At 37.0% G+C, this 12523-nt stretch overlaps 1 long non-coding RNA gene across 3 annotated transcripts; it reads right to left on the minus strand.

The window, feature by feature from the left end:
- Positions 1 to 8212: 8212 nt before the first annotated feature.
- On the minus strand, positions 8213 to 11985 carry LOC138870061 (uncharacterized). 3 transcript variants are annotated; one of them, XR_011400282.1, is made up of 2 exons: positions 11427 to 11985; positions 8213 to 8500 (listed from the first exon to the last, which is right to left on the minus strand). It is a non-coding gene; the product is annotated as an uncharacterized lncRNA (long non-coding RNA). The 3 variants fall into 3 exon arrangements; XR_011400281.1 differs by having other exon boundaries at positions 8213 to 8573; XR_011400283.1 differs by having other exon boundaries at positions 8213 to 8614.
- Between the last annotated feature and the right edge of the window lie 538 nt (positions 11986 to 12523).

Consider the following 12523-nt stretch of genomic DNA (forward strand, 5'->3'; position numbering starts at 1 on the left):
TCAGACTTACAGGTTGAGCCATTTACTATATATTTCTTCCATGTCTGTTATGTACTTATTTATGTGCCTTACATATTCGGTACATTATTCGTGCTGGCGTCCCTTTTGCTTGGAGATGCTGTGTTTCATGCCCGCAGGTCCCGATAAATAGGATGAGAGCCCTCCAAGTAGGCTATCAACTCAGCGGAAGGTGTTGTTCCGCTCCATTTGCTCCAGAGTTGCTTATTTGGTCAGTATGATCAGGACATGTATTGATTAGTATAGCGGGGCCCTGTCCCGAACTTTATGAATTTATGTACTCTTAGAGGCTTGTAGACATATGTCGTATATGTGAAAGATTATATGGCCTTATCGGCCTATGTTCAGTGTACGAGTAATCATTTTGCTCTTATAGGCCAATATGTCATATGCATAAATTTGTATTTCCCTCATGCTTTACTCCGGTTCATTTACCTATGATAGAATGATACAAAAGATACATTACGTTGGTGCTTGGTTAAGTAAGGTACTGGGTGTCCGTCGCGGCCCAACAGTTTTGGGTCATGACAAAAGTGGTATCAGAGCAGTTCAGTCCTAGGGAATCTACAAGCCGTGTCTAGTAGAGTCTTATTTATGGGTGTGTCGTGCACCACACTTATAAGCAGGAGGCTACAGGGCATTTAGGACTGCCACTCTTTCTTCATACTCTAGATCGTGTGGTAGAGCTGAGTTGTAAAAACTCAATTTCTTAAACTCTATTTTATTCATAATAAGACGATACCTACGTTCAAAAGGCAGCTGGTAAGACCTTGAATGTGGTTGTGGAAGATTTGAGTCAGTGGAACTTGCTTTTGCATCATGCTTATGATGAATGAATGTGAGGTCTTCAGCAAAACATGTGTGTACTAAGACATGTAAGTTTCTTGATAAGGAGCCTTGAGGAAAGAATATCTATTCACTCGTATGGTAAAAATGAATAATAGAATCGGAAGATAGACACAAGTTTCAGCAAGTAAAAGAAGCAAGGTGAAGAAGGGTACGAGGTACCCAGTTAATGAAGATTAACAACATTTATAATTCAAGTAGAGGAATATAAGCAATTCGAGTTACTCTTAATAGTAACGGAGATATATACAATTAGCTACACCCATCTCAATTATGCCCTGTGGGAGCTAACAGATATGGCTTAAGAGAAGGACGAGATATTAAGATATGGTTGGGGTTAGAGTAACCCAAAATGGTGGATGGATTGTTAATGTTAGTTGACATTTCCGAAAGATAGTGCAAATGTGGTAATGGTTCTCCATGTGAGACACCTAGATGGTGCACTTTAAAATAGCATAGCTAGATAAGAGTACTACAAACATAGACACTAGAAGCCTGGAAGGGATAAATATTATCTTATTATGGCTTGGCTCCCGCCCCTAGTAGAGAGATATGTTAGGCAACCCGAAGAGCCAGTGGATGGAGCAAAGGGGAGCTAAAAGCAAAAAATATATCTTGTTGAAGTTTTCAAAATAAAGTGATAGATATAAATGTTAGTAGGAAATAAGAAGAGAGCTAATGAAGCATTAAGAGTAAGATGTGATACATGGATGACAATGGTAGGTAAAACAGATAAAAGTATTACAGAATCTATAGTCAAGTGAAGGAAGAAATGAGAGGTGATAGGCCTTGAAACAACAAAAGAATATAGGCCATAAAGTCATATCCTCATTTCAAGAAATAAGTTCGCAACTCTGACGCAATTACCAAAAGGAAAAGTTAGACCCCAGAGTAATAGAAACCAATATGGATTGGTGAATAAGATAAGCTAAACATGAATTAGGGACTGAGTGATTTGATAATAGTCGGCATCATGAGAATTTCAGATTTCATTCCAGCAATAATAAAATGGACAACAGCAGAAGATTCATGAGAAATTAACATAATGGTCATTCAGGCAGACGCTTCCCTAAAGCAAGCAATATTAGTAAAGTTAAAATTAAGGAACTGTGCGTGCCAATTACGCTAGGTGTGACCATCGTGAGTAAGGAATTTTGTTATCCTTGGTACAGAAGGATTACCGCAAGGCGAGTAAGGGTCATCGATGATGTGAAAAGATGCTAAATATGAAGAGGTAAAAACATATAGGTAGATCATCATAGTGCTAAATATTAGTAGTCCCCTAAAGGGCAGAATATGGAGTGTTATGGCATTAAGTCAGAATTAAGTGGTTCTAATAATTATGGAATAGTAAAGGAAGCATGTGATAAAAAAATGAAAAGGGGATGAGATTGCATTTATTCAAAGCCTACATATATGCTACGTCCCCATAACATTATGCAAACACGACTTCTAGGAGAGGAAGTAAGGGTTCCTGCCGAAATGTTATTAACAGATAAGAAGCCAGTGCGAGACGTAAGTTAAGACAAAGGACATGACCTAAGAAAGATTACGCGGAATATTAATATGAGAATGGGCCAACGAGTAGTTAGTAGTTGATTCATGAAGAGCCTAGTTATGGCTAGACAAGAAGATACAGAAAAATACATATCATGTAAGATAAACATAGTGAACCCCAACGTGGGGAATTCAGTATCACGGATATGACATTGTAATGCTTGAAAGATATTCAGATATGAGTTGGGGTAGTTAAAAGTACCGTATGAGTGTTATGAAAATAAAAGAGAGTCCCACTGGGAAGACAATCAAAACTTCAGTTCAGAAGCAATTGTATGAGCACATGAGTGTGGAGGTAAGTAACTACGGATAATTAGAGGCGAAGAATAACAAAAAAAAATTCCATTGGGTATACGATGTAATAAGCTAGCAGCTTTACAAGATTCAGAGGGTCTTCCCTAAGTACTACAATGGAAGACTAGCTGAGAAAATAAGGAAAAAGGCTTCAACCTAAACATAGTAACTCGAAGGAGAAATGGTCATGTAAAAGCAGTCTCACAACAAAAATTGTATGCACTCCAAAAGAAAGTGGCACCTACCGTGGCTAATGAACGGGGAGAAAAATCGAAGGTAAAATTCGAGACCATATGAGTTGCACAAAAATTCCGGCATGCGTGGGAACTAGGATAATTTAAGTATGCACGCAACAAGGGGGCAGAAGGGCCAGGAAAAGTAATTGCATACGTTTAAAGAAAGCTGAGATGGAACAAAAGGAATTATTCGATCAATGAACCAGAGTTAGTACGTTATGGATACACTGAAGATTTTGGAGTATTATCTATGCAACATATATGTTGACAATCATACAACCATAGAAGACTCCGGTATAAGTTAAAAGAAAGAATTGGACCCAGAGCATAGACAAATGATTGAGTTATTAGAAGATTGTATCATGGATATTCCATGAGGCTCATGAAAGGCTAAAGTAATAACTAATATCAGGAGCCGCAGATCGGGAGATAGCTTAGACCTACATAACGGCTGATCAGAAGGAAGAGGAAACTAAGAGTTACATCAACTAAATAAATCAAGAGTCTGATTATTGGACCCAAAACAATTATAGACATCATGATTGAGAACATTGCAGAATTACTCTTAATATCAGAGGTACAAGAGAGATAGTACAATAGCCATATTCTATAAAAGCTCTACGATAAAGCCAGTCAGAAGAGTATTAGCCTCATAAGAAGTCAGCATGAAGCTCTCACCAGATAGTATATGCACCAGAGATGCAAGTATTATAATAGATCTTCAAATTATGAACATGAATTATACCTATGCGGAAGAGAGGTTGTTAAAGAAATAGAAGATATGATGCGAGATTTTAAGGTAAAGGTAAACAACGTGCGAAATACTCAAATGCAGAAGGTTGTGAACAATTCACACATCAGATAGACGACTATAAGCACGGGGGATACTGTATCCAGGAATGATAGCGGCATCATCAGTGGCATATCTTCCAGCCTATGGTTTCTAGGTACCGAGAGATCTAGCCAAGTGAGTAAAGAAGAGTTAGAGACAATATGATGTCTCGCTTGATGTTCTAGAATAGCATAAGGAAATCTATGGTGCAAGCAAGTTGAAGAAAGAGTGCGAGTAGTATAAATGGATATATGTAGGTCGCAAGCTAAAGTATGGTAGAGCGACAAGGTTTTAGAAAGACATGAGTACGGATGAGAAAAGGTGAGTGAAAAGGTGACAATAATGGATATGTCCTCTGGATTAAGACCATGAAAACAAGAGAGCTGATGATTCCTCTAAGTTACAGATAGCTCAGTATAGCCTGAATGAACTCAAAGGAGTCTAAGACTAATAGCATTTAGAAAAGATGGAATGTTGTTCTGGTAGTAGAATAAGGGTGTCATTATGATAGAGAAAGGGTAATGTTGGGCCTTCGATTGAGTAATGTCTTAAGGAGGATTTCATGAATTGCACGGGATTAAAATACCCATGTAATGTGAGTAAAATTGGGATGCTATAAAATACAGTTATGTAAGTATAGTATCGCCCATAGGTGGATCAATCTAATTACTCCAGATGTCCCAGATAAGACGTAAGCCCTAGCGGCAGTGTTACATAAGAGATCAAGTTATCAGCGGTAGATGATAGATCAACATTAAGGTGAATCAACATGAATGGACAAAAGTCACAAAGTATGAGGTCAAATTAGGCCGTCATTCTTAAAATGAACGATAATGAGGAAGCATTAAAAGACATAGATTGATACATATAAGCAACGAACGTAACCTGGAGTTTGGCAGCAGATCTCAATAACGATAAATCAAGGTAAGAGTTATGGTATATTATGACCTACTTAGATGCAGTAAAGTCATGCGGATAGATAACCGGGCCTATAAAATAAGATATAGCAATATTCGTAAGTTCGACAAAGTACCGAGCGAAGAACTTCAATATACCTATAGATGCCTAGAGGGGCATTTTGTCAAGCTTTGTATATGTTACAAGGTGAGGTCTATAGATGGGCTAAAAGCTAGAGTAAAAGGGAGAAAAGAGTCGCATAAGCACACTTACAAGGTCAGAGTCGTACGGGTTGCATGGTAGAAGGTAGCAACAGTTACGAGATTGGAAGGATTCCGACCATAAGTCGCGGTGTGAGAAAGAGGCCTAAAAGGGGGAATGCCCTATCCTTTGGAATTATTCACAGAACAATTGCCTAGATGGCAAGGAGAGTACTAAAGTGTTCGGAAGACATAAGTCATGAATATGATAAGTGCATCAATCAACATTCGAGGACCAATGTCCCAAAGGGGGGAATAATGTTACACGCCATATTTTCATATGTGGAAGTATGCCATAAGTAAATTGATGAAAGTTAGAAAATGAGATGTTACATTCCGCATTTTCGTACGTTAAAGTTTCGTCGTAAGTTAATCGACGTAAGCTGGGGAATGAGATTATTTCGAGATAATAAGTATTACGCTATTTCAAAAAAGCGATAAATAAATTCGTGAAGGTGAGAGGGTAACAGAATCGAAGAAAATAAATTTCGTCGATGTTTGATATTTTGGGATAAAATATGGCCCGAGCAAAAATACCTGGTATTTATGGACTAGTGTCATACAAGGTACCATATGGCTATGATAGTAAGGTATAAAGAATATTAAAAGTGAGTAGTATTTTATAAAATTGATATAATTCTTAATTAAGTGGGTAATTGGTTAATTATTAGATTTGTGGATAAATATTTAAGTGAAATTTATTGGATAATTACAAGGGGACATCTATACATGTGGGGGTATGTTAGTGTGACAACAAATTGCCAACTAATCAAGCCGAAAGGAGGAGGTGGCACAAAATAAATCAAAAATGGATTTGTTGGACCAAATATAGTAAATAAATACAATTGTCATTAATAGGAGTTGGATGCATTAATTTATGCATAAGAAGAGACTCCAGCAACATTATTGAACCTCCCGAATCAAAATTAGAAAACCCTAACTTCACTTTACTTGCCCAGCCGCCTCACCATCCTCTCATCTCTCCACCCGCCTCTATTAAACCCTAGCCTCCATATCCCTAACCTGCTCCGATTCCAATCCTTACATGGAAATAGAGCCGTCAATATGGGCTTGGCCTGTTGGGCCAGCCCAGCCCAGCCCGTGATTTAGTTAGGCTGGGCTAGAATCTTTGGAGCCCGTTTAAAACGAGGCTTTTAAGCCCGGCCCGAGTAAGCCCGTGGCCCGTGAGGCTTGACTGAGGCTGGGTCGGGCCAGCCCGTGGGCCTAATAAAATATTTATTTATAATATAAAAAATAAAAAGAATACTGCCTTTAGAGATGGAAAGTCAGAATTGGATCTTTACTAAGAGGAACCAAAACTTGATCTTGAGATGTTTCAAGAGATGATGTTGTCATGTATTGGAAAGACCATTCTAGAAAATATCCCGATCTTTCAATGATGGTGCATGATGTACTTAGCATTCTTATTACCATTGTACCATCGAAATCAACATTTAGCATTGGTGGCGTGTTCTTACAAAGTACAGAAGTTACATTTATTATGAAAATGTCCAAACACTTGTTACTACTTGAAATTGGCTGCACAGGTTTTCCCGAACTCAAACTGGTAATATTTTTTTTATGTGAATTTAAATATTATTAATTTAAAAATTTAATTATTTTTAATATTTAACTAATTAATATTGCATATTAATTGTAGATGAAAGTGAAGATGTTAAGACAACCTTGTCACAAGCGAATTCAAATGTGTTTGATGAAGATGATGTGTTGGATATCTCATAAGCATCATGAACGTTCTCTTGAATAGTTTGTTTTAAGTTTTGACTTTTAGTGATGAAATATAGTTTTGTCTTTTACTTTTTTTAGTATTTATTGTGATATATTGGAACAATATAAAAAGTTATTAAGTTTTGCGAATTTTTTCCTATAAGATATTTTTTAACTTTTAAATAATTATCTTTTTTTAGGCCAGAACTAAAAGAAACAATATAAAATTATATTATTAAAAATGATGGGCCGGCCCGTGGGGGCCCGCGTCCCACATAGGGCTGGGGTGGGCTGACCATTATAAGGCCCATAAAAAAGGTGAGCTCGCCCAGCCCAGCCCGTCAATTGCTAAAGCCTAAGTGGGCGGGGCTGGGCTAGCCCCGGCCCGGCCCATATTGACAGCTCTACATGGAAATCATCCATGATTCCTTTCATTTCTTGCATACGCGGAGTTATTTACCATCTTTTGAATGCTACAAGTACTGGTACTTGATTATTTATGGAAGTTGAGTCATTGACGTCTTTTTGATTCTGATTCTGTATCATCTTCATGTTTCCAACCTAATACACTAACTATCAGACCCCCATGGCTTCGATCTAGAGAGATTTTTGCCATTTGTGTTTCTTGTCTAAATTAGGTTTCTTAGATTTGCCCTAAAATTGATTCTAATTGATTTTGAATGCTATATTTTCCTTATTTTGTATTTAATTTACAGTATTTCCATATTTCATGTGTCAATCCTTAACTACTATATAAACCCCTCCACTTAATCCCCTTAGACAAACAATTCGAACCTCCTAATCACTGCTATTGTTCTCAGTATTCCTATCTTTTACTCACTCAATCATTGTTACACTTGAATACTCTCTATAATCGTTGAATTCTAGGCTGGCTGAAAGCCAAGGCCATTAAATGACCTCCTCCGGTGCAAGCACTGCTCGGAGCCCCTTCTCGAGGCTCTTATGAACTCTGAAGCATCAGAGACCTGGGGTTCTTGCTATTACGCTCTTTATTTCTCTTTGATTTCTTTACTGGTTAGTGCTTTTAAACCCTTGCAATGTTAAATTTCTTTCTTTCTTTCTGCATACCTACATGTGTTTGAATTACTTGAGCATGACTTAACTATGATAATGCTTAATACTCCTTTATCATTCTGTGATAATTGAACGCATAAGATAGCTTACTACTTTGTCCTTAGCTTGTATTAGGCTAATATGTATTATTCACTATGATTTGCACTTCTATGTTGATTGTTTGTTTTTATAGAATGATTTATGTGCCTGTAGCATTTGAATATGTTCAGTTTGAGCTTCATGCCATTCCATTTTGATATGAATATTAATATTGTGACCATATATTGTTAAACTTCTGTATATTTTGTTTGGATACTACCACAAATCTTGCCATGACCCCAAAACCATTCCGATCGTGATGGCGCCTATCATGAAACTAGTGTCAAGACCCCGGTTCGCCCTCCATGAACCATCGTGACGGCACCTAGCCCCTACGACTATATAAGCCTAAATTGCGAAAGATAAACCAATTTGAGGAAGTAAAACAATTTAAAATAGAATTAGAGTAATAAGACAGTGTTTAAAAGTGTCGCTCGGCATACACAATATTTAACTCTCAAAAATCAATACATATCTCCAAGACCCGGAAACCCATGAATCACAAGCTAAGGATCACTATATAGTGCTCTAAATACAGAAGGGCGATAACTATAAGAGAGAGTGGAGAGAGACTCCTCGGTCTGCGGACGCGACAGATATACCTCGAAGTCTCCGAACAGTCGCCTCACCTCAAGGATGGTAAGTCTGAGTCAAGGTACCTGGATCGGCACATGAAAAACATGCGCACAAAGGGCATGAGTACACCACAGCGGTACTCAATAAGTGCCAAGCCTAACATCGGTTGAGTAGTGATGAGGAAGGTCAGGGCCCTACTGAGGTTAAATAAAATATAAAGTTCGACAGTGTAGAACAGAACAATATAAATAAGTACAGCAGTAAAGGTAACACAAGATATAAAGGACAGCAACAACTATTACAGAGGCAAAGTATACAGAAAGAAATACGGCTCAGTACAAAAACAACAATCGGGGATCTCCCAGGATATCGTCCAGTAGTCCCAAATATACATATCCAATGGATCTCCCGGGATCCCTTCCCGTAATCCAACTCAAAGTACGTGGGGATCTACCGGAATCCCGTTTCGTAGCCCCAAATATAAATACCCAGTACTGGAGGAATCTACCGGGTGCATTCCAGTAGTTCCATATAACTGTGCAGGGGGATCTATCGGAATCCCACATCCGTAGTCCCAAAATAAACCGACAGGGGGAGCTACCGGAATCCCATATCCGTAGTCCCTATGTAAATACACAGCAGCAACGGGAAAATATACATAAATGACAAATTTCATATTAAGGCAAACAAGTGATTCTAGCCTAGCATGCTGCATAGAATTTAGGTAAGGCAGTTTGAGCAAATAAAGCAATTAAATCACTTAGACATGCTTTCCTAAGCTAACAACATGCTTAATAGTGCAAGTAATAAAAACAGGAAAGGAAACATACTAGTAATTACTTAATGAAAACCGGATTTCCAACAATTAGCACAAGTACGCACTCGTCACCTCACGTACAAGGCATTTCAATTACCAAATATACCAAATCCTAAGGGCAAGGTTCCACACACAAGGTTAGACAAGCCACTTACCTCGAACCAGCTCAAATCAATCTGAAACCATGCTCTTGCCACGAGTACTCGACTCCAAATGGCCCAAATATATTCAATTCAATTGCATAATATAAATAACACTTCAAGTAACTGCTTCTACAAAGAAATTCTAAGCTAATACGCGAATTTAGGAAAAATGACCAAAACGCCCCTCGGGCCCACATCTCAGAATCGGGTAAAATTTATATTTTCAGAATCCCCAATTTTCATCTCCAATCCGAAATTAAATGATGAAATTAACTATAGATTGATGGAATATAACTAGAAAGGGTTAAAGAATTGTTACCCAATGATCTGCTCTTCAATTTCCTCTCAAAATCGCCCTCTCCTGAGCTCCAAATTGAATTTTCAACTTTTGAAACTAAACCCTCAAAATTTCATATTTCTATCCAGCTGTTACTGTCACACCTCCTTTTTTACCACCCGAGGGGGATATAAGAATTTTTTCCAATTAAAGTGACATTATTCAAAAAGAAATTATTTTATTTATTTTTCAAAGTCGCCACTTGGGATAGTTTATGGTGTCCCAAGTCACCGGTTTATTTTAAAATCCCAAATCGAGGAAATTTCGAATTTACTTTATAAGTCTGCGAACCAGAAATTCTAAGTAAGGAATTCTGTTAACCCGAGAGAAGGTGTTAGGCATTCTCGGGTTCCGTGGTTCTAGCACAATCGCTTAAACTATTAATATTTGGCCTATTATCTGATTTACTACATATTTTAAACCTCTTATGCATTTATAGCTTCATAACCACTTTTAATTAATTTAACGACTTTTAGAATTTATGGATTTATTTATTGAACAAGTTACGATTGTACACTTATTTATTTTGGAACACACCGCAAATCACGCTACATGAAATGCACCCGCGATTCACGACATGTTTATTTTTATTAATATTCGAAGTTGTTACGATCGGGTCACATGAAATGCACACCCGATTTTGGGGATTAGTTATCATAACTATGTCACAGGAACCGTACCCATTGTCACAATAATTTTATTGTAAACGTGCCTAAAGCAAACTACGAATGTTCAAAGTGTTTTCTACACTAGTTTTGTATTTATGTGAGAGCCATGGATTATAGAATTCATTTGTGGATGACATGCCTCAATTTATTTTAAAAGATTGTACTCAACTAAAGCGAACTACGGATGTTCATGATTATTTTCCTAAAATTGAGATTATTGCAAGGCTATGAATTATATGGAGTTGTAAATCTTCCTACTGCCCATTATACCTACAAAAAATCTTCTAACTTACTATCCAATAAGAAAATCAACTAGGCAAGAAGTAAATTTAAACAAGTGAAACTCGATTTTCAACTGATTCTCTAAAAAACAAAGCATATAACAACTAAAGAAAATTTCACATAAATTTGACTCAAATACATGTGCCCTTTTTTACTTCTCTGATGAGATTAATTCAATTGGAAAACTTAAATGCCAAACGAATAAACATACCAAAACAAACCTTTAGAGACATTGGTCCTCTCAAATGGAACTCCTTAATATAGTTTTAGAGAAAACTCCTTTACATATGTATCTATCCCTTATTTTCGGACAATAAGAGGTCCAAATTACTCATCCTTCCAAATTCCAAAATAGCCAGCCAAACATGCTCAACATATCTTGACGCAGTACACTAAACATCTATCCACACGGGCAATTTTAATGCATGACCAGATTTCCAATTGGATAAACAACACAAGCATATATTCGACACACTATACAAAAAAAGTTTAGATTGCACCGCAAATACCTAAAGGCAATCAAGTTAGAACAAGGTGTGACAATGAATTGGAAAATCTTGTTCATTTTTCATAAGGGGCTACGGAGATCTACTGCATACTCCAAAGACCAACTTCACCAAGCATTTAATATTAATGTGCTGATTACATGGTTAACCAAGTAAAATAGTCTGACAAAGTATTGAGATGAAGAATATATAAGCAGGTTTCATATCACTCAGAACATCCAGCAGTACAATTACATGACTGAAATTGAGGTCATACCTCAAAAGCCAAATGAAGACCACAAAATAACCAAATGAAGGCAGAACTCATCAACATAGCTGGGACAACAGAACAACAACAAGACCAGTGACAAACGAGCCGAAACTTGATAGCGACGAAACTCATTAACAAGCCCAGAGAATCGATTTTGCTTCAATTATTTTTGAACTTTGAGAATAACTTTGAATTTTCGAATCTGAAATCCAAATTTTCCAGCCGGTTTTAGTGTGATTTTCGTGTGTGTTTGGGAAATGGGGGGTCCGATGGTCTCTTTTTTTTTTTTTGAAGGTGAGGGGACCCGATTTTTCTTGCTAAACGGGGGGGATCTGATTCTTTGTTGAAGAAGAGAGGAGTGTCTGTTGTTCTCTAATCTAAAAGGGAAAGGGTCTTCATATGTTGTTCTTCTGTTGAAGATGATGGAAAAAAATGAAGGAGCAAGATGGGGAAAATCGCTGCTGAAGGGAAAACTAGAGATGGTCCTCTCTTTTGCGCCGCTGCTCTATGGAAAGGGAGGTCTAAGGATCTTATGTCTTATAGGTCAATGTCTAGATATTTTAATTAAGGGAAATTTTTATAAAGCACTATTTTTTAGTAGTAATTAGTCATCTATAGATACCATTTGCTATATTACGGATTATAGATACCTTTTCTGTGGTTATAAGAAGTATTTGATGTATTTAAGGTATTGTATTTATGAATACAGTAGCAAAAATAGACGTGAATCAGGGAAGTTCAGCTAATCAGTTGTTGTATTCGAGTGTATTCGACTATATTCATGGAGTGAAACATGGGATTACAGCTGGACAGATTATTGTATTCGGCTGTATTCACGGCGTGAAATAGGGGATGAGACTGTTTTTAAAACGGAAAGTGAATCAGTTAACATAATAGACTCCTAATATAAATCAACAAACTCAATTATAACACACAAAATTTGTATTTTCAGTTATAAAAAAGATTCTCAACCGAAAAATATCGTAAAAACATAGCAACTTTCAGAGAAATGATATAATACATCTGAATACATAAATTATATTAATTAAAAAAATATATGAATACATTCATGGCATATAGCGAGATAGTGAATACAATAGAAT

The sequence above is a fragment of the Nicotiana sylvestris genome, chromosome 6 (assembly GCF_000393655.2).
Source record: "Nicotiana sylvestris chromosome 6, ASM39365v2, whole genome shotgun sequence".
In the NCBI taxonomy this organism is placed as follows: Eukaryota; Viridiplantae; Streptophyta; class Magnoliopsida; order Solanales; family Solanaceae; genus Nicotiana; species Nicotiana sylvestris.